Raw genomic sequence first — 21928 nt, 5'->3', positions numbered from 1 at the left:
TTGAATGAGCTCTGTTTCTGTGCTACGCATGGAGTTCTCTGATTACTGGGGCAACAACTACTGTGCTCTTTTCTCCCTCCCCCTTTGTTTGCATAGTCTCTTAGTCCCTGGTCCTGCAACTGCTTACTCACATGCTTCTTTTTAAGAAAATGAGATACTGCATTAGGCCTGGTCTGCACTAATAGTGTAAGTCGATCTAAGTTACACTAGTTGTTATATAAGTTATGTAACTCAAGTCGACGTAACTTAGGTTGATTTATAGGGGTTTCTGCAACGTGCTATGTCAACAGGAGACATTCTCCCGTCAACATAGCTTCTGCCTCTCGGGTAGGTGGAATACAGATGTCAATAGACTGCTGTCCCATTAACTTACAATGTCTTTACCCGACCTGCTAAATTGAGACCACTGCATTGATCGCAGCAGTGCCAATTTATCCAGTAGTAAGACATGGCCTTAACTTCCATTATAGTATCTCTACTTGAGGCTATGCCTGAAGTCAATCCAGAAATTTAAGATGATAATGTGGCAGCCTACCTATCAATCAGTTCTTTTTTATGGTAGCATGAGACTGGCTGCTTATTGGTTTCTGGATTAAATCTAAGGTGTTAGCTTTTGATATAATGCCCTCAGCATTCCTAAGTCACTGGAGAGACCACCACCCTCTTCGTGCCCTAATGCCACACTGTGGTCAGCAGAGGCACTCAAGCTGGGTACCTCTCAATATAAAAGAGAGGCAGCTGGCAAAATAGTGTTTTTTCTGTGTGAGCAAAAGAAGTTTAATCTGAACTAGTTCCCCACATGGGAATTCTGAAAGACATTTATTTGCACAGGGTGCTGCAGAGGGTGGTGGTGGTGAGGTGTGTGTGAAGATTTGTAGGCAGTCTAGTGCTGTTGATGTGAAAGCTGCTGGTTTTAGTTTCATCTGTGTAACTGGTGCTGGGAACACGTAAAAACTTTTGGACAAGTGTCCCTTTTTATTACTGTAGAAATCCAAATAAATACTTCAGAAGCATTGACGTTCTATAAATGAGAACCATTCTGTTCAGAAAAGCACTCACTTGAATGTCGTGCTTTAGAACTAAGTCTGTGTTCCTCAATATATAACTTCTGTAAAACTTGAAAGGCAGCCCAAACTTCCCGAGACTGCTGGTTTATGGGAAGGTGAGAGGCTTCCCCATTACTATATCACTAAAAAGTTGGTAGATATTCTTCACAATTGACTTTAAAAGAGAGCTCCTGTGTGGGAGGCCTAACGAAGGCCCATGGTCTTATTTTAAAATCGCCCCAAAAAGCAATTACCCTTCTTGAAAGTGGAAAGTATAAGATTCCTGGGTACTTCTTAAGCCTGTCCCGCAGGTACAACACGCCTTTAAAGTTTAACCTGAACTCAGACACCTCCTGTGAGCTTCCATTTTCTCTCCTTGGCTTTGTTGCTGTAACTCCAGTTTCTCTGTGCGCGTAACACCAGGCTGCAGTAAAGAAAAGTCAACTTTACAAATTGGACTAAGGCCTCATTCCCCTTTGTTACATTAAGGGGTGTGTTTGTAAGAGGGAAGGAAAGCACTTTGATTGGGTTCCAGTGATACCCCAGAGTCAAAAGATAGTCTAAGGACTTCCAAGAACTTGGAACTCCAGTGATGTAAACTCAGAAACTATGAGGCCTGAGGTGAAAACCCTTTTCACTTCTGGAATTCCAGTAACAAGATGGTGAAAGGCATTGGAGTGCTCTGCTCCCTTTGAAATGATCAGGATAAATTTGGTTGTCCAACAGCTCAAAGCTTCTTTGATTCCCAGAATACCTTGGAAGAAAATTTGGCTGTTACCGTGATCGTGGTGTGTGTGTTGTGTTTTTTTTTATTTTGGGGGGGGGAGGGAGAGAGGGAAATGTGGTTAATGCATTCTGAATATCTTGCTGTGAAATAAGCATACTGTAAGCTAGAAACTTTAAGCAGCACTTTATTCTCAACTACCCAACTAGTAGGATTTTCAATTGAGCAACATGACAGAGTTGTTGGATGAATTGTGGTGTGAGTTGGATGGACCACACAAAGTACAGGGCAACAGAGACTCGAGCCCAAGGAAAGGAAGCTGGGTCACAAATGCAGGCTGTGGGAAGAGGTAAGACAGAGCTTTCCTGGCTGCAAACCAGCTTCTCAAACCAGCACTGACAGCAGTGAATGAATGAAATGTGACTCAGAGATTTGAGAACATTTTATATAACTGTTAGCCACTAAATTCCAAACAAAGAAGGGTGCTGTGCATAGCCCAGGCCAGAGAGGACCAAGGGAACTTTTTTGTGGGTAGTTGAAGTGCTAGAGCCCTGTGAACCGCAAAATCCTGTTTTGTTAATCTTTTCAAATAAAGAACTGACTATGGCTCCAGGAGGAAATACAAAAATTGCTGCTCCTTGACAATTCATACTTGTTCATGTTCAATATATATATGGTATTTATACAGCACCATGGATGATCACGGCCCCCTTCCCTGAGAAGCTTCCAGTCTAGGACCCTTGTCCTACAGCTGGATGGCTGTGGGTATGAATTCTTCTGACCATGCAAAGCCCTAGGACTTCCTGGAGGATCACATGAATGCAGATGTGTGCTTGTGTGGATCTAGTTGGAGGTTTGAGGATCTAAGTTATGTATGATGTGAGGACACGGAGAGAGAATGGGTTGGGGTGGGAACTAGAAGGAGCCTTATATAAGATAAAGCAACTTGTTGTTTGCATTGTATATGTAGTCTTAGAAGTGGATGTCTTTCTAAATATACTAGGTTGACATGGGTTAGTGGTCCAGCACAGTCACAAGAAATATGTCCTGAGGAGAGCTTGGATGGGTGTTGCCTGGCATACAGGATCAGGGAATCTTTTCAGCCCGCAGGTAGGGGGTAAGCAGTGTACGGCATTGTTCCAAGAGGGATAATGGTGCAAAATGTGAGTGTATAATTTGACAGGTAGTGAGGGAAGTGAAGCACTAGGGAGGCATTAAGAGAAGAATTGGCCATTGGTGTACTCTAGGAAAAGATCCCAAGTGATGAACCCAAGGAAAGGACCTCAAACATTTTCTTGCAACTTTGCATGACCTTTTTTTTTTTTTTTTAATCCATACTCACATTTTAATCAAAAAGTGTACTGGTGCATTGCAGTGAGTTGTGTGAAAGCCAGGTTTTTGCACTGGGGGCATTTTTTCTAAAAGCTTAAATTTATATTGTACATAGTTGCATTTATTACAAATGCAAGATGATGATGGGATTATGAGTCTTCTGTATCTGTTAGAGGATTTCTCATTTCTAATTTGCAATTGGCATGGAACTGCTCAGTTTTGCTTCATCATCTTCAACTTGGTTGTTACAACTCTTTATGGAGGATCTGTTTGCACAGAAACCCTATAAGTATTAGCTAGAAACATACTGTGGTGGTATACCCCTTTGGGAGAGTCAGCAGCTGGATGTATTTTGTTTCTTTCCAAAGACACCTACCAATAGGATTTACTTTTACTTTTCTCCCTTAAACTCAAGAGCAGTATCAAGCCAAGGTTTTAAAATATGGATGCCTAAAGTTAGGCTCCTAAATCCTTATTTAGAATTCTAAATATTTTCAGCTCCCACTGACTTTAGTAACAGCAGATGGGTGCTCATTAATCTTGAAAGTCAGGTCACTTGTAGTGGGCGGGCTTACAGGTTCTAGAGAGATCACCGGTTCTACCATTATTCCCATTTTAAATCTAGGCAACAAGGCTCTGGGGCCTGCAAGACCTTGAATTCCCGAATGGAGTACGTCTATTATATTATGACTCTTAAATATCTATTTTAGAAACCCAAGTGGAAGCCAGATTATTTTTAAAGACTCCCTTAAGCCCTTACAAGGGGATATACTTACTGGACTTAAAACTATTAACTTCAGTAATAAAATGGGAGTAATAGAAAATGTCAGAGGAGCGCGAGTGTGAGGTTTTAAAGCTTTTTAAAGACTCTGGAACTCAAGTATTTTGCACCGTTTTCCAGGGATAGAATATGGATGGCTGAAAAAATTGTTAAGTTCAGAGAAACCAGGTGCCACAAGTATTCCTGTTCTTCATGCTGGGAGGCGAAGTGATCCTTATTACGGCAATTTAATTTTTTTTTTTTTTTTTTGTCTATAATAGTGATTCAACTCCTTGTTCAGGCATTTGAGTTAGAACAAAAGCATTTTTGTTTTGTTTTGTGTTTGTCTGTAAAGATGAATCATCCCTGCCTCCTCAGTTCAGGGCTGACAGAGCTCCTAGGCCTGGGCCCAACAAAAAAGCAGCTCAGTTTGACATGACATTGCTGATATTAGCTAAGTTTTAAAAAAAAACAAGATGGAAAATAACCATCTTTTGGGAAGGAGGGGTGTTGAACCTGGGCACCCTTAAAACGTGATTAAAGGGGGAAAATGGTGAATGAATCTAATTTTAAATGTGATCTACAAAGGGAAATAAAGTTTTGTAGCTCACCTTTATAAACACAAGAGATTTGTGTTGTCACTATATTTCTTTCTCTAAACTGTTTTGGACCTGGACTGCAGCATTTCTTTAACCCGCCTCATAGTAGAAAGATTTGAAGCACTGTGATCTAATCCCTTTCCCCACACCAGTGGACCTTTTGACAGAGACTTCACCATGAAACTGCAGCATAAGAATGTGTGGGTGGAGGCAGCAGGTTAGGATTGACTGCGAAGACTCTAACCAGCGCTGTCAGGACCTTACTCTTACACAAGAATTGATCATACTAAAACATCATCCAGTTTCCAAAATTAAACAGTAAAAGAGCAGAATGAAGAAGGCTGTGCATTGGGAGATTAGGGGGTAGAGGAGAAAGTTGAGGCTCTGAATGTGCACTATAGAATGCAACCGGTTAATGGATCAGAATAACCCTTGGCTAGAAGGACTGTGGCAGTCTATAGAAGCAAAGTGCAAGATGCATGGGACTCTTCATACCATTTAGTGAGTGGCTGGCTGGAAGAGATGGTTGGTTTGGCTTTCCAGTTGTAGGGCAAGTGCACCTCTTTGGGTAGAACAGGTAAAGCTGTAATACTGGAAGGGATGTAGGAATAAATGAGACAACATCGAGGGAAGAAGGGGAAAAAGATTAAATGGAATGAAAAGGCATTTATCAAACCTCCTGCTTGAACTGGCAACACTTCCTTTCTCTGCTGCATCCTCGAGGTGGGTGGGATGAGAGAATCTACAGCAAGATGACCAGGGGCTCTCACCTGCTGGAAAGAAGCAGAGATTAAAGGGGAAGGACATAGACGACATACAAAGCATTGGCGCGCATGGAGTGTAAATCCTATGCTCAGCTGGCTTGTGTTTCAAAGGAATGCATTTCAAATGCTGAGAGAGATGGCGCTGTTAGCTGTTGATGCAATTACAGGGCTGTGAGCTATAGAAACTTTTTCAATGTGGCACATATTAAACCTTTCAGAGGTAGCACTTTGATTTTTAATTTTACGCTTTTGGTAGGCAATCAGGGTCTTTAATAGTGTGGGGGCCAGAGGGAAAATGTTTCAGAACAGTGAGGATCTTATCATAGTGTGCAATTAATGAATAATTATTAAAAAAACAGCAATAACTGGAAGAGCAGGCATGATTGGCAATGCACTTCTCTGGTTTCAAGCCCATAATGAAATCTCAGAGAGAAGGGAAATATGATATGCAGCTTCATGGAATTGAATCTGGGTTCCCCGCCTCTTCTCCCAGTTGAAAGATAACAGATCTTGGGGGAGGGGGAAAACTGTCACTTAGTTTTAAGTCACTTAATTGTCATGGTGAAGCATTTAACTTATTTAACTAGCAAAGTGGTATTCTTCAATATTTTGAAACACTGTTTTGAATTGTTGAACTATTTTTAAAAATATTAGTGTGAATTTAGGTAAGAGTGCCTGGAAGCCCTGTAAGTCACCACCTTCTTCAAGTGGTTGCAGACGTCTTTTCCACTTAGGTGTGCAGGTGCCCAGCGCACCAAAGCCAGAGAGCTTTGGCTAGCAGTACCCATAAGTGTGTCAGCTTTTGAGTCCTCTGGTCCCTCCCCTGACTGTTTAAGGGCAGTGCTGCCCGACCCCCCTCAGTTCCTCCTGGCCTCCTGTAGCAAGAGATGGAGCATTCTATGTGGTATTTTGACCTCCTAGTTCTCTGTCTCAGTCTTTTTCTGGGATTTTACTATATAATTAATAATTAGTATAGTTTATTATTACTCAGAGGTTTAGTTTATAGTAGTTAAGATCTGAAGTTATCCTGGGTGATGCCCTATCCAGAGTTTAAACTTTGTGGGGAAGGGGCTATCCCCAGCATTGACCCCACCATGCACACACACGGTGATATGCCTGGGAGAAAGGTGCTCTCACTGCAAATCATTCAGGAAAAGAACTCAGGTGGCGAGGGACGTGCATTTGAAGCAGAAACTTCTGAAGCAGGTCATGCAGCTCACTCGTTTAGGAAGAAAATTTATTCTACCTCATCCTTACAAATGCACATTGCCAGTGAGCAGGTGCTTTTATCAATGTAAGACTTTTCAAATTGGGAAGAAATTGTAAAATTTACAGATAAGTTGCCAGAATCCTCCAGAGAAGAGTTTAAGACTTTTTCATTGTGGAAGGCCATCTAGTGCAGAGGCTCTCTCAACAATTTTTTTGGTGGCCTCAGAGTGCGGCCACCAACTCTTGCTGGTGGCTGCTCTGACAGTTTTTCCTAAAATACTTATTTAACTTTGGGAAAAACAAATAAATATGTACATGTATAGGTCCAAATCATTGTAATTTATTAATTACGGGTTTTTTGCAGACTCAATAGAAAAAAACATGCAGTTGTCTCTCTTCTTTACTGGACCTAAATAGAATACAAACATAAATAAGGCGCTTTGCATGTTTTTGTCTTTTTTTGTTGTTGTTTCTTTTGCCTTTTTGGTTGCTTTTTTTTTTAGACTTGCTAGCTAGTATCTCTGCTGCTGTGAAAAGTGATACTTGTTTGTTAATATCACTTTTCACTGCCTCCAGACTAGCTACTAAGTTTACTGTGAAAAGTGACATTAACAAACATACAAATATCACTTTTCACAGCAGACTTACTCAGCCCCTGCAAGCCTGGGGACAAATTAAGCCCTGGATGGGGAGGTGGGTAGGAAGGCAGTGGGGACCAGGGGAGATGAGGAGGACTGATAGGGAGCTGGGGGAGACAGTGAGGGCCAGAGGTGATGGGAGCTGGATCATGGGGCTGAAGCCCAGGGCCGGAGGAGGCAGCAGGGGCTAGGAGTAATGGGGAGGGAGGGTAAGCCTGCGGACAGAGCCCACCACCAGACAGACACAAAACAAAACAAAAATGCTATCGTTCTAACTTAAATGCCTGAACAAGGAGTTGAATCACAATTACAGACAAAAACAAAACACCACCCAGGAGGCTGGGGTCTCAAGAAAAGGTGATGGTCACATGCAGTCATGGTGGCTGCATTTGAGAGACACAGGCCTAGTAGCAAAAAGTCACTGCAGTCAAATTAGGACATGGCTGACACTTCCTCTGGTATTATGGCTTCTGCCGTAACAATGAGAAGGGCTTCATGGTTGCAGAACTCTGGTATATTTCCTGAGGTCCCTTTGACAGTCAGTTTTTGTTTTCAGAGAAAACTGACAAAACGTTACATGCCTGTAAAGACTTGTGCTATGCTGGATTTGGAGATTTTTATCTTGGTGATAAAGAGGCTTCACTTTGTGGGGTGACAAGAGCAGCAATATTGCCCTCAGCACTTCTTTAGGTTGAATTATCCCACTAGACAGCAGACTTCTCTAGAAAGGGGTATAAGTCTCATAAGAAAAGTCTTCTGGTCCCAATTTCAACCAGTCAGCCCATCCTTCATCAGCTTTGGGCAAGCATCCAATCTGACGCTCTGAGTTTGGCATTCCAGTCGTCACACTTCAAGCCATTTAGCCTGTCCCTGAATGGAAGAGATCCCACTTCTACACGTCTTGGGAGTCAACAACTACAGACAAGTGGGTCCTAAGCACTGTGGGATAGGGTTATGCCATTAAATTACTATCTATTTCCCCCTTCCCAACCTCCTACTCTGTCCCTTTCCAAGGACCCTCTGATGAGTCTATACTCCTTCAATTGGTGCAGACTCTCTGGGCTTCCGAGGTGATAGAGGAGGTTCCTCTTCAGAATTGGGGAACGGGATTTCATTCATGGTAGTTCCTGATTCTCAAGCCCAAGGGAAAGATGAAACCTATCCTTAATCTCTACATTCTCAACAAGGCATCAAATACATAAGATTTCACATGGTTACACTAGCAACAATTCTCCCTGCTTTGAATCATGACTGGTTTGCTCCCCTCAATCTTCAGGATGCTTACTTTCATGTGGTGATTTCTCCCAAGTCCCAGGAAGTTTCTGAAATTTGTAGTGGCAGGTCAGCATTATCAGTACACTGTGCTTCCCTCTGGCCTGTCTTGCGCTCCATGGGTATTTACCAAACATGACTAATAGCAGCATATCTCAGAGAAAAGAGGAATTAATATCTTCCAATATCTGGACAATTGGTTAGCGAGAAGCAAGTCCTCTGTTGTGTCCAATTCACATTACGTGTCTTCAGTCATCTGGGCCTGATTTTGAAAAAAGGGAAGTTGACGTTAATATCAAGTCAAAAAATCGTGTTCAAGATTGTTTCTGCTAAAAACAAATATTTCACACTATTAGTCACCTATGTCCGGCATCACAATCTCAACTTTCAGCTGTGGTCTTTGTATGCCTGAAGTTATTAGGCCATATGGCTACATGCACTTACATAGTCCAGCATACGAGATTGTTCCTTCATCCTCTTGAAGCATGGGGTTGAAGTTGGTCAATCACTCGAGTTGTCAATCATTAGGCAGGTTTGTCTGAGTGTCTCTAGCGATCCTGGACTCCCTATAGTTGTGGACAGTTATATATATATCAGGGTGTTCCTTTTGCTCATCCTTCTCTGATCAAAACTATAGTCACTAATGCCACCTCAATAGGTTGGGGAACATATCTAGGGACACTGAAAATTCAGTGATCAGAACAGACAACTCCCTTTCAGATCAATTTTCTGGAGCTTTGAGCCACTTTCAAAGCCTGACAAGTCTTTTGGGATCATGATTGGTGCAGTAGTTCATAGACTTCCTGACAATACCACCTCCATGTATTGTGAATAGGCTGGGAGGTGCCTGCTCCAACCAGCTTTGTCAAGAGGCAATAAAATTTTGGCAGTTCTCCATTAAGGAGAACATGGTTCCCACAGTTGCTCATTTACCTGGGGTCCAAAATCACTTGACCAATCATCTCCTAGGACCACAGGTAGTCTCTCAAGACCAAAGTCCTAAGGTCCATCTTCCACAATGGGGCGTCCTGATGACAGACTTGTTTTGTAATGAGAGATGGCAAGAAGTTCCATCAGTCTTGCTCTCAAGTAGGTCTCAGTCCAGGCTCTTGAACCAACACCTTCCACGTGAATTAGGGATTGTTGACAATATACAGCTTCCCTCCGATCCCAGTTAGCCCACAGGTCAACCTCATGTTGAAGTTGGATCACGCCAAACTGATTCTTGTTGCTCTAGTGTGGCCAACACAATGTTTGTTCTCTGACCTGCTCAGTCTATCAGTTTGAACACCCATATCTCTTCCTCTCTATCTTGATGTACTGACTCAGCATGATGGCTGAGTTTTACATCCAGTGCTCAGCACTCTACCTCATGGCATGGATGCTGCATGGCTAGCTGAAGAGGAGGAATGCTATTTGGAAGCTGTTAGGCAAATACCACTCAATAACAGAGCTACCTATGCAGCCAAGTGGAAGCGGCTTTATATTTGGTCACTAGTCTGGGGGCTTCAACCCAGGCTAGCTGCATTCAAGAAACTGCTACAGTTTCAATCCTCTTGTCTGTCTCTCAGCTCCTTGAGGGTCCACTTAGCGATGATATTAGAGTTTCATCCTCTAATCCAAAGGAAGTAAATTTTTCTCAAACTCTATTATAGCAAGATTTCTAAGAGGATTACTCACTTCCACCGACCTGTGAAAGAGCTGGTTCCCTCGTGTGACCTTGATACTGTTAGCTTCCCTTATGGAGCCCTGTGTTTGAGCCCCTGGGAACCTGTTCTGTCCCTCCCCTTGTTTCTATAACATCTGCAAGGAGAGTAAGTGCTGTAGGCCTTAATGGCTGAGCCCCTGTATATGCAGTTTTTCCAAAGACAACGTGGTCCTACAACCTCATTCAAAACTCTTGTCGAAAGTGATTTCCCAATTGCACCGGAACCAAGTAATATACTTACCAGTGTTCTTTCCTAAACTGCAGTCAAATGCAGATGAACAGCCACTTCATTCGTTGGATGTGAGATGATGCTTGATGTTTTACCTGGGGAGGACTAAGCCTTTCTGTTCATCGCTTAGCCTTTGTCTTCTGTGCAAATTGAATGATGGGTCAGGCAGTCTTTGCATGCATGATTTCCAGGTGGATAACTCCTGCATTATCAGCAGAGAATCCTGTGGCACCTTATAGACTAACAGACGTTTTGGAGCGTGAGCTTTCATGGGTGAATACCCACTTGGTCAGACGCAGGTAGTGGAAATTTCCAGGGGCAGGTATATATATGCTAGCAAGCAAGCTAGAGATAACGAGGTTAGTTCAATCAGGGAGGGTGAGGCCCTGTTCTAGCAGTAGAGGTGTGAAAACCAAGGGAGGAGAAACTGGTTCTGTAATTGGCAAGCCATTCACAGTCTTTGTTAGTCCAGAAGCGATGGGGTCAAATTTGCAGATGAACTGAAGCTCAGCAGTTTCTCTTTGAAGTCTGGTCCTGAAGTTTTTTTGCTGCAGGATGGCCACCAAGGTCTGCTATAGTGTGGCCAGGAGGTTGAAGTGCTCTCCTACAGGTTTTTGTATATTGCCTATCCTGATATCTGATTTGTGTCCATTTATCCTTTCCGTAGAGACTGTCCAGTTTGGCCGATGTACATAGCAGGGGCATTGCTGGATATGATGGTATGTAAGTATAATACATTAGGATGTGCAGGTGAATGAACCAGTGATGGTATGGCTTGATCTGGTTAGGTCCTGTGATGGTGTCGCTGTCGTAATATGTGGCAGAGTTGCATCGAGGTTTGTTGCATGGATTCGTTCCTGAGCTAGAGTTACTATGGTACGTGTGCAGTTGCTGGTGAGAATACGTTTCAGTTGGCAGGTTGTCTGTGGGCAAGGATTGGCCTGCCCAACCGATGAAAGGTGGGATCTTGTCCAGGATGGGTTGTAGATCCCTGATGATGCGTTGGAGGGTTTTAGCTGGGCTGTATGTGATGGCCGGTGGAGTTCCGTTGGTGTTCTCTTGGGTTTGTCGTAGTAGGCTTCTGGGTAACGTCTGGCTTGTTGATCTGTTTCCTAATTCCTCGTGCGGGTTTGTGAGTTTGAGAAGTGGTGGAGATTTGTAGTGTTGTGGTCTCTGTTGAGGGGTTAGAGCAGATGCGGTTTGTACCTCAGTGCTTGCTGTAGACAATGGATGTGTGATGTGCCGGGGTGAACTGGAGCATGAAGGTAGTCAAGCGGTCGTAAGGTTATCGATATAGGGTGGTGTTAATGTGACATCACTTATTTGCACCGTGGTGTCTAGAAAGGCCCCGGTAAATGGTCCAGCTGAGGGTTGATGGGGAGTGAAGTGTGTTGAAATCGTGGTGGACATTTTCTATGAGTCTCTTCCATGAGCGTCCAGATGATGAAATGTCATCAATATAGCGTAGGTAGAGAAAGGGGCGTGAGTGGATGGAGCTGAGGAAGCGTGTCCAGGTCAGCATAAAAATATTGGCGTATGATGGGGCCAGCGCGGTGCCCAACATGACACTAGACTGGAGAATATATTGTCATCCAAAGAAATAGTTCGTTGTGAGAATACAAAGGCACCAGAGCTCCAGCCAAGCCCAGTGTTTGCTGTGGCATCATCAGGGATACTGTCCTGCAGCTTGTTAATTCCATCTATGTGTGGGATGTTGTAGTAGAGAGCCTTACATCCATGTGGCTAGGACGGTGTATTTCTGGGAGGTAGACCATGCATTGTAGTTCCTCAAGAAATCAGTGGTGTCACGGAGATAGCTGGGAAGTGCTGGTGGCATAGGGTCTGAGCCAGAGAGTCTCACATAATCCAGACAGTCCTCAGTGAGATGCAATTGCCCGAGATGATGGGGCGTCCAAGATTTCCGGTTTGTGGACTTGGTAAGTAAATAGAAATAACCCTGGGCGGGGCCTAGGGTACTGATTTGGATTATCCGGTGTTTGTAAAGGAGTGTCCACCTGAAAGAATGGCGCAGTTGCCGTAGTGGTATTTTCTTCAGTGGATCTGAGAAGGCCTGTAGATCTAACTTAACGGGAGCTGCAGGAATGCCTAATGCCAATCACACACTCAAGAAACCGCTCTGAATATCATCCAGAAGAGGCTGATAAACGAGCTGCTTGTGTCATCAATGAACAGGTCTGCACTACCAAAGGAGGCCGCCAAGTAAAAAAACCAACTCTCCAATACCAAATCTACAGGCCACTTCCCTCAGATCCCACTGAGAGAATACATAGAAACGACACATCTACTCCCAGGACACAAATGCCGAGTATCAGGAATAGGCAATATACAAAAACCTGTAGAAAGCAACTTCAAACTCCCCTGGCCACACATAGCAGACCTAAGGTGCCATCCTGCAGCAAAAAAAAGTCAGGGGCAGACTTCAAAGAGAAACTGCGGAGCTTCAGTTCAATCTGAAATTGAACACACCAAATCCGATCTGGACTAAACAAAGACTGTGAATGGCTTGCAATATACACGAACCAGTTTCTCCTCCCTTGTTTCACACCTCTACTGCTAGCAAAAGGGCCTCATCCCCTGATGAAATAACCTCGTTAATCTCTAGCTGCTTGCTAGCAATATATACCTGCCCTTGAGGAAATTATCCACACCTGCGTCTGAACAGAGAGTGGTCATTACCGCACGAAAGCTCTGCTCCACAAGGTCTGTTAGTCTATAAGGTGCCACAGGATTCTCTGCTGCTTTTACAGATCCAGACTAACACAGCTACCCCTCTGATACTTCCTGCATTATGACTGCATATGAAGAAGCTCAGCCCTCACCTTTGAAGAGATTACAGGCTCATTTTGCAGGGGTGGCTCCAGGCCCCAGCATGCCAAGGCAGCCTGCTTGCCGTGCTTGGGGCGGCAAAATGCCTAGAGCCGCTCCTGCTCATTTGAAAAGGGCCCATACAGTGCTGATGTTTTGATACTGGACATTTTACAGGGCTGCTGCCTGGTCTTTTGTACATACTTTAACCAAGCACTATGCTGCTACCACGATGCTACATCTAGGTCAGATGTAAACATTAGGAAGGCAGTTTTGTAGTCTAAGTAGGCTCTGAGTCCCACCTCCTTTGAGTACTGCTTGAGAGCCACCTGAGAGAGATACTCATTTGCAACCACTCAAAGAAGAAAAAATTGTTACATACCTGTACTGTAACTGTTGTTCTTTGAGATGTGTGTCCAGATGTGTATTCCATGACCCACCCTCTGTCCCCTCTGCATTAGTCTGTACTCTTTTTAACATTTGGTGCAAGGGAACTGAGGGTGCTGCCCTTAAGTAGCTAGGAGAGAGGCTAAGGGCCAGAAGGTGCGAGTGCTATGCAGAGTTCTCCAGCTTTGATGCTCTGGGAGTGCACACACCTCAGTGACATGCACATCAGCACCCACATTTCAAAGAACAACAATTACAGTAGAGTTAGGTAACCTGATTTTTTTTTAACTACAGAGGAGGCACAGCTTGGGCAATGATAGCCCTATTTTCCCCACTCTGACCCACCAATGTGCTTGAACTCCGAGCTGAAGGACAACTTCTAGGTGGGGAAAAGGGTAACTGAGAAGACCTGGGTTCATTTTTCTGCTCTGCCACACACTTCCTGTGTGACCTTGGGCAAGTCACTTTAATATACCTAGTGCTTCAGTTCCTTATCTGTAAAATGGAGACCATAATGCCCCCCTTTTCTGTTTTGTCTAGTTACATGGTAAGCTCTTCGGGGGGGGTGTGTATGTGATCTCAGTTGATGTACTTAGGCACAATATAACTAATGATGATTTGCCTTTGGTGCCTCTGCCAAAGGTTCCAATTGTGGCAGTGGTTTTTGTAATGTGGGACTGGACAGACACAACCAAACTCATTTTGCACAGGGCATATAAACAGTCATCTATTTGGTGCCACTTCCAAAGACTAACAGGGACTGGGTTTGAACTAGCAACCTAGAACTGGAGAAACTGACCAATATTCAAGGCCTCCAGTGCTGTACCTTGAAATATTTTAATTACATTTTTAACAAACTTTGTACAATAAACCACATTATCCCTGGCATAACTCACATTCCTTTATGGATCTAGGACCAGTTTATGGTAAAAGAGAATTACATATCTCATCATATAGTGTTCACTCAGACCTTTAAATGTGTCAGGCATGGCAGGGACTTCTCTATTTCAGGTTACGTAACAGTTTTCATTCTAAATCCCAGTTAGTCAAACCTTCCATGCTGATTCCCACCTCACTTTGAGGCTTCTTTTCCAGTCTAAAGAAAATTGATTTTTGTTTCTTTAGTTTAGGCAATTCACATACCACTCATGTACACAGCTTCACATGGTTCTGTTTCAAATCTAAGTGAATTCAGGCTTATTTAAAAAAATGTTAAGTGTATACTTCTCTGAACTTTGCTAAATGGAGAAAATAGTCTGGTGACATGGAAAGCTTTCTAGCTGGAGAAGACCTTTAATATATATATATTTTTTTAGACATTTTGATTGCTATGGATTGCTGCAGATTGGAAGGATTTCAGAAGCCAGAAAGCCTTTAAAAAAAAAAAAACACAATTAGATTTCCCAGTCACATTACTTTGAAAAACAATGGCACATAGTGAAAACACTTGGCCAAATTGACTGGGGGGAAAGGAGATTAAATCGACATATACTAGTTGTGGCATTTTCCTGGAATCGTTACTAGGAGACAGAGCTCAATCTTTGCTACTTTGACTGGTTATCCTGTGGTGGTTTTCAAATTTTAACTGTCTTCCACAGCCTCTGGCTCTGATTCCCTTCTGCTCTACAGAGGAGGGGAAAGGGTTTAAAGCAGTTTCATACTTAAGGAAAAGGGCAGCAGACCCATACAATCACCATTCCCTTCTTGCATCTGCAAAGTCCCTGCACCCTGCTGTACCCATAAACACCATGCAGTGTAGGCTTGAGAGTCTTCAGCTGGGGAGCAGCTCTTCTGAATAGCATCTTCTCCTGTGAAACAGGTGGTATTTCTGCTGGGCTTTTGGGAAGAAGCTAATATTGCCACAAGAAGCACTAACTTCTAGTGCAAGGTAGCGTGCATAGGTGGGTAGGGGAGCCATCATGCTAGGAAGAGGAGGAGACAGTGACATGGAGTGTATTAATCAATTTGGAGCTCTTATCTCCTCCATTAGGACACAAGCTCCTCTTTCCCCTTCTCCTCCCCCCTGCATCCCTCAGTCCCAGAGAACATGCAACAGAAAATATACAAAGTTCACCGTAAGTATCTTCAGTCCTCTCCCTCTTTTCCGCACCCCAGCCCATGGCTCTTACCACAGGAATGTCCGACATGATATTTTGGTGACTTACATGAATTGTATTTGAAGCAGCGTTAGAGGCCTTTTATTCAAAGCTTGGAACTTGGAGCTTTGTTTTAGAACCTATATGGAAGGTGAAGTATGCGATGCCAAGTCTGATAATATGCACCCACCATGCTGACAAACCTGTCTTGTACTCTCTCTGACAAAAGTGAGAGGGGCAATAAGCTGCAGGGGGAAAATGCAGAGTCCTTTCCTAACACTTCCTTCCTCACCCTATTTCCAGGAGTACATGGTTCAGGGCTGGGGCTAGCCATGTCAAAACACTGCCTCAAAAGCAATAAAAAGGAGAAATGTTGCATGCAGACTTGTACTTCGTCAGGTCTGTATTAAGAGTGGTCTATTCTGTACATGTCTCTGGTTGCTGAGGATGATCTGTTCCCAGTTCTGGGCACCACACTTCAGAAAAGATCTGGACCAATTGGAGAAAGTCCAGTCAAGAGCAACAAAACATAATTAGAGGTCTAGAAAACATGACCTTCAAGGAATGATTGGATTTGTTAGTCTGGAGAAGAGAAGACTGAGGGGGACATAACAGTTCTCAAGTACATAAGAGGCTGTTATAAAGAGGAGGGTGATAAATTGTTCTCCTTAACCACTGAGGACTGGATAAGAAGTAGTATGGGCTTAAATTGCAGTAAGGAAAAACTTTCTAACTGTCAGGGTAGTTAAGCACTGGAACAAATTATCTAGGGAGGTTGTGGAATCTCAGTCACAGGAGATTTTTAAGAGCAGATTAGACAAACCTCTGCCAGGGACGGTCTAGATAATACTCTGTCTTGCTGCAGTGTTGGAGACCAGATTAGATGACTATCAAAGCACCTTCCAGTCCTACATTTCTATGATCTCTATAGTTCCTCAGCTTTGTGTCTTGCCTTTAAGATGCACTACAGTGAACGACTGACTGTGGATCTAAATTGTTAATTGTCTTTTTCAGTTTTTCACAGCTGTCCTTTCCATTGCACATCCTTAGAAGTTGGCATTCAAGCTACTTCTCGAGTCTTCTCTCTGGTGGCTAGGGGCATACGAAGCTCAAACCTTCTCAGCTGGCTTCAGTGGCAAGGACAATGGCATTTTGGGCTGTATAAGTAAGAGCATTGCCAGCAGATGAACGTGATCATTCCCCTCTATTCGACATTGGTGAGGCCTCATCTGGAGTACTGTGTCCAGTTTTGGGCCTCACACTACAAGAAGGGTGTGAAAAAATTGGAAAGAGTCCAGCAGAGGGCAACAAAAATAATTAGGGGGCTGGGGCACATGATTTATGAGGAGAGGTTTAGGGAACTGGGATATAGTCTCCAGAAGAGAAGAATGAGGGGGGATTTGACAGCTGCTTTCAACTACCTGAAAGGGGGTTCCAAAGAGGATGGATCTAGCCTGTTTTCATTGGTATCAGATTTCGGAACAAGGAGTAATGGTCTCAAGTTTCAGTGGGAGACGTTTAGGTTGGATATTAGGAAAAACTTTTCCACTAGGAGGGTGGTGAAGCACTGGAATGGGTTACCTTAGGACGTGGTGGAATTTCCTTCCTTAGAGGACTTTAAGGTCAGGTTTGACACAGCCCTGGCTGGGACAGTTTAGTTGGAGATTGGTCCTGCTTTGTGCAGGAGGTCGGACTAGATGGCCTCCTGAGGTCCCTTCCAATCCTGATATTCTATTCTATGACAATATGCTATGTTCATTTTGCAGTTTTAGTTAAGCTGTTAAGAGCAAGGTTGTTATCCTGTTGTGAATTCTTTTGGCATTTACCATAGCCATGTGGCTCTCCATGTCTAAAGAAGGCTTCTCTTTAGGCAAGATGTGCTCAATGCCACTGCTAAGCTGTTAGTGTTACCAACCAAAGACATTGTTTTTTTTCTTCTTTAAAAGTTTTTATAGACTTGGAGCTTATGCCAACAAAATCTGGGAAAATGTCTTGCCCAGCGTTCGCCACTGTCATTAATTCATAATCTTGCCAGATCTGCTATAATTTAATGCCAGCTCAGCAAGCTGAAATTAACTCTTGTGTAATCACTTGATCAATCTCTTATTTCTATGTGTGGAACTAAATGTAAACTGTCATTGTAAATCACTAACTCAAGTATTAGGAGAAGAGTGCACACTTTATATATTTCAATACCACTCAATTAAAAAAGATTCCCATGTAAATATACTATGCAAAATCTTTCTCCTGAATTCTTCAGACCTTATGGGTAAAATGTCCTTTTGGTCCCATGTGTCTTGCACTACTATGATTCTGGTTTTTAAACTGATAAATTATTTAGTTTGATTTCTGCCCGGGGGAGCAAAATTTAAGTCCTCTCAGATCCCAGACTAACTTGTTCCTCATAGATGCCCCCGTCAGAACATACAGTTGCAAGAACGCATCTTTAATTTGACCCTGCTCTGCTAATATTTGTATCGCACTCACTTTCCACCTCTATTACTGCAATTACCTCTTTTCTGTTCGATCACAGTAGCTGCAGGTGACAGTCAGGGTATGTTTCTACTCCAACTAGTACCCAACTCGTTGTCTGACCCAGAACTTTCTCCACAGTCTAGGACTGCCTTCATGTGCCCAGTCTTCCTTTCTCCAGCTCTCTACTTAACCCTTCTCCAATCTGATATCGACCCTCTCCAGTCCACTGAAACTGTCTGGCCCAACTTCACTAATGGCCTTCTCCTAATTAAATAGAAAAGAATTCAGGCTGAAGCATCTGCTACCTTAAACACTGCTGTTCAGTCTTACTCTTCCACTTTTGCTCCTGGTTCTCTTGTCTAGCTGACTGCACCTTCATCATTTTGCATTAACTGCTGCTCCTCTGGCACCCTTTGGAAACCTATTCTCTGTCTCAGTCTCCCTCGTGGTGGCCTAAAGTTCTCCCACAGTTTCATAATTTTGAACTGAAATCTTTTTTGGTACTAAACTTGCTCCAGAGCTATAATACAGGTAACATCCTCCATCTGGCCCTCCAGCATCTTTGGAGCACACTGTGCTTCCTGCGTTGCCACTTACACCAAGGCATGAAATGGAAGAGTTCAGTAGAAAATGAATGGTAATGAAATTCTTTTTAAAGGAATATTATTTTCTTGGGATTTTTTCCAAAATAATAATGATGATGACAATAAAATAAAAAATTCTGCATTTTGATCAGTTGCTCTTCCATAGATTCCAAGACCAGAAGGGACAATTATGATCATCTAGTCTAACCTCCTGTCAGGCCACACAGGCCAGAAACTCCCCCAAAATAATTACTGTCGCAGCCCTAAGCCTATGCTCAAACATGGCATCTGAATGGCTAATTGTCAGTCAAAAGGTCACATTGGTACTGTGTGCAACACCGTAGTGCAGTGTGCAACATTATAGTGCCGTGTGCATTCTCCCTCTTTTTGCCTGGTCACCTAGGGATCAGGCTAGTGCCTTGCGCAAAAATACCAGCGTGCCGTGTGCATAAGGACAGTGTGCCGTGTGCAGATCCTGTTTATGTGGGGGGCTCCTGCTCGGAATCTGGAAGGCAAAGGAGCTAGGGACCAATGAGATGCTGACACGAGTAAGAGAGCTTTCGAATAAAATCATGTGTCGCGCCAAGATCTGCAGGAGTCTCCACATGTTAGCTGGAAGGCCTGATCACCCTTTCAGCCAGAAGGGTCTCCTGTGTATCTTGCCGGCTCGTGTTGTGTCCTGCCAATTCATCATGCCCTTGGTGTCTGTACTGCTGGTCAGCTGCGCCTGGAGTGTGATATTTGTATTCTTCTAATTTTTGTGAATATTCTGTTTGCTTAGTCTCTCCTCTTTTTCCCTCCTTTATTTGATACAGAACTGTATATATTATTGTTACTTGGTACCAAGTTATGTATATAGTATATGAAAGTTAAATTGTTGTATTGATTGCTATTGTGGTTAATTGTTGTACTTTACAATATTTGGTTAATGTATATAGTTTACTCAGTTTGGTGTATCTGCTCTAATTTCTGGTGAGCAGTTAATCACAGATCATTTGGTTTCCTGTTGTTGGTTGTAAATAGATTGTTTCAAGTTGTGTAAATATGTCGTTCTAATAGTATTGTTAATTAGTAAAAGTGCTCCTCCCCAGCCCAAGTTGTAACTTATCCCATCAATAAACGGCCATGTGGTTTTGAACTTTCAATCTGTCATGTTTTGATTTTCCTCACTCGATCTAAAACTTACTTGAACCTGTATTGGTCTCGGACAATTACTAGATCATATCTTTTAAAAACACATCCAATCTTGGTTTAAAAATTGTCAGTCATCTAGTCCAACCCCCTGCTCAAAGCAGGACCAATTCCCAACTAAATCATCTCAGCCAGGGCTTCGTCAAGCCTGACCTTAAAAACCTGTAAGGAAGAAGATTCCACCACCTCCCTAGGTAACCCATTCCAGTTCTTCACCACCCTCCTAGTGAAAATGTTTTTCCTAATATCCGACCTAAACCTCCCCCACCGCAACTTGAGACCATTACTCCTCGTTCTGTCATCTGGTACCACTGAACAGTCTAGATCCATCCTCTTTGGAACCCCCTTTCAAAGTGCTGAGCAGCTATCAATTCCCCCCCTCATTCTTCTCCTTCTGCAGGAACTAAACAATCCCAATTCCCTCAGCCTTCTCCTCAAGTCATGTGGCTCCAGCCCCTCCTATATTTCGTTGCCCTCTGCTGGACTCTTGCCAATTTGTCACATCGTTCTTGTTAGCTGTGGGGCCCAAAATTGGACACAGTACTCCAGATGAGGCCTCACCGATGTCAAATAGAGGGGAATGATCATGTCCCTCGATCTGCTGGCAGTGCCCCTACTTATACAGCCCAAAATGCCATTAGCCTTCTTGGGAACAAGGGCACACTGTTGACTCATATCCAGATATGTATATGTATTTAGTATAACAAAAATAAAGTATTCTGCCTTAAAAGAACAAACAAAATTAAGTCCACCTTTTTGTTTTATTGGTGAGATTTTGTTATTGAATTGATCTGTAACAAGGTTCTCCATTGTGGCTAAAATATTACATTGTACATAACATTTTCCTGTTTTAGCTCAACTTGCACAATTTTCATTTAGTTTCAAGGTGGTTCATTCTGTTGAAGCTGTTTTTGTTCAGACTAGCAACTCAAGAGGCTTCCTGTAGCTAAGAGATTGCTTTTGAATTGATACATTATTCAGTCATGAATTTCTTCTTTACTGTATGAGCGAGTGTGTCTTATCACAAGTATGAGTTTGAGTACAGAACCACTGCTACTCTGACCAAATATAAAACATGTAAAATTAACTTTGACACTCAGTAATATGTTGTGATGCCTCTGTATACTGCATGGATTTAAGAGAGAAAGTCCTTTGGTAAAGAACCTCCTATGATGTGTAGGATTTACTGCATTTAGAACAATACAACATATTGTAGAAATACAGGTGTTAGTGAGGAATGAAACTAGATTTCATATGAACAAGAGATGTAATCAGAAACATGTTTGGTCTTGTTGATCAGCCACTAATTAAGTAAAGTCTTTTTTTAACAGCATACAAAATCTGACTCTGGTATAATGTTTTAAATTAATTTATTATGAGATTATTATATTAACTAAGGGAATGAGATAAAAACAGAGAGCCACTATTTTAATATTATGCTAATCAGCATTTTTAAAAAAAGTTCTTTTGATTTGTTACTGCCCGTTGTACAAGAGGTTTTCCACTTTATGTTCCACTTACAAGTTTTCTGTCATATAAAGTTAACTTGGAGAAATGTAAGATAGTATGGGGAAAACAGTCTAAGCTTTCCAAAGATGCTGTCTCTGAACTTGTAAGATGTTCTGAAGGTTAAAAAATAAACCAACCCTGGGGACCATTGTGGCAAATGGGAGGAAGATATTTGCCTAGTACATAACAGCCAAATTATGGACCCAGGGCTTCCATTTGGCTTCCCAATGTAAGAATTGTGACCCCTTAAGAAGGGCTCACTTTCCTTCTGGGGCTGGAGCAGGACTGCAGAGCTGCAATTGCTGAAGAGGAGGCTCTACTGACTCTTGAACTTAGGGTACGTCTACACTATGTGATTATTCCGATTTTACATAAACCGGTTTTATAAAACAGATTGTATAAAGTTGAGTGCATGTGCCCACACTAAGCACATTAATTCGGTGGTGTGTGTCCATGGTCCAAGGCTAGTGTCGATTTCCGGAGCGTTGCACTGTGGGTAGCTATTCCATAGCTATCCATAGTTCCCGCAGTCTCCCCCGCCCCTTAGAATTCTGGGTTGAGAGCCCAGTGGCTGATGGG

At 42.8% G+C, this 21928-nt stretch overlaps 1 protein-coding gene and 1 non-coding gene across 2 annotated transcripts in view; one reads left to right on the top strand and one right to left on the bottom strand.

The window, feature by feature from the left end:
- Positions 1–21928, top strand: part of GPR39 (G protein-coupled receptor 39) — a 135056-nt gene that overhangs the window by 89726 nt on the left and 23402 nt on the right. The window lies entirely within an intron of this gene.
- On the bottom strand, positions 1357–10439 carry LOC116826779 (uncharacterized). The gene is made up of 3 exons (XR_004374143.2): positions 10294–10439; positions 5138–5234; positions 1357–1470 (listed from the first exon to the last, which is right to left on the bottom strand). It is a non-coding gene; the product is annotated as an uncharacterized LOC116826779 (transcript).

This window comes from Chelonoidis abingdonii, chromosome 10 (genome assembly GCF_003597395.2).
Source record: "Chelonoidis abingdonii isolate Lonesome George chromosome 10, CheloAbing_2.0, whole genome shotgun sequence".
Lineage (NCBI taxonomy): Eukaryota > Metazoa > Chordata > Testudines > Testudinidae > Chelonoidis > Chelonoidis abingdonii.
This window is presented reverse-complemented; position numbering and strand designations above follow the sequence as displayed.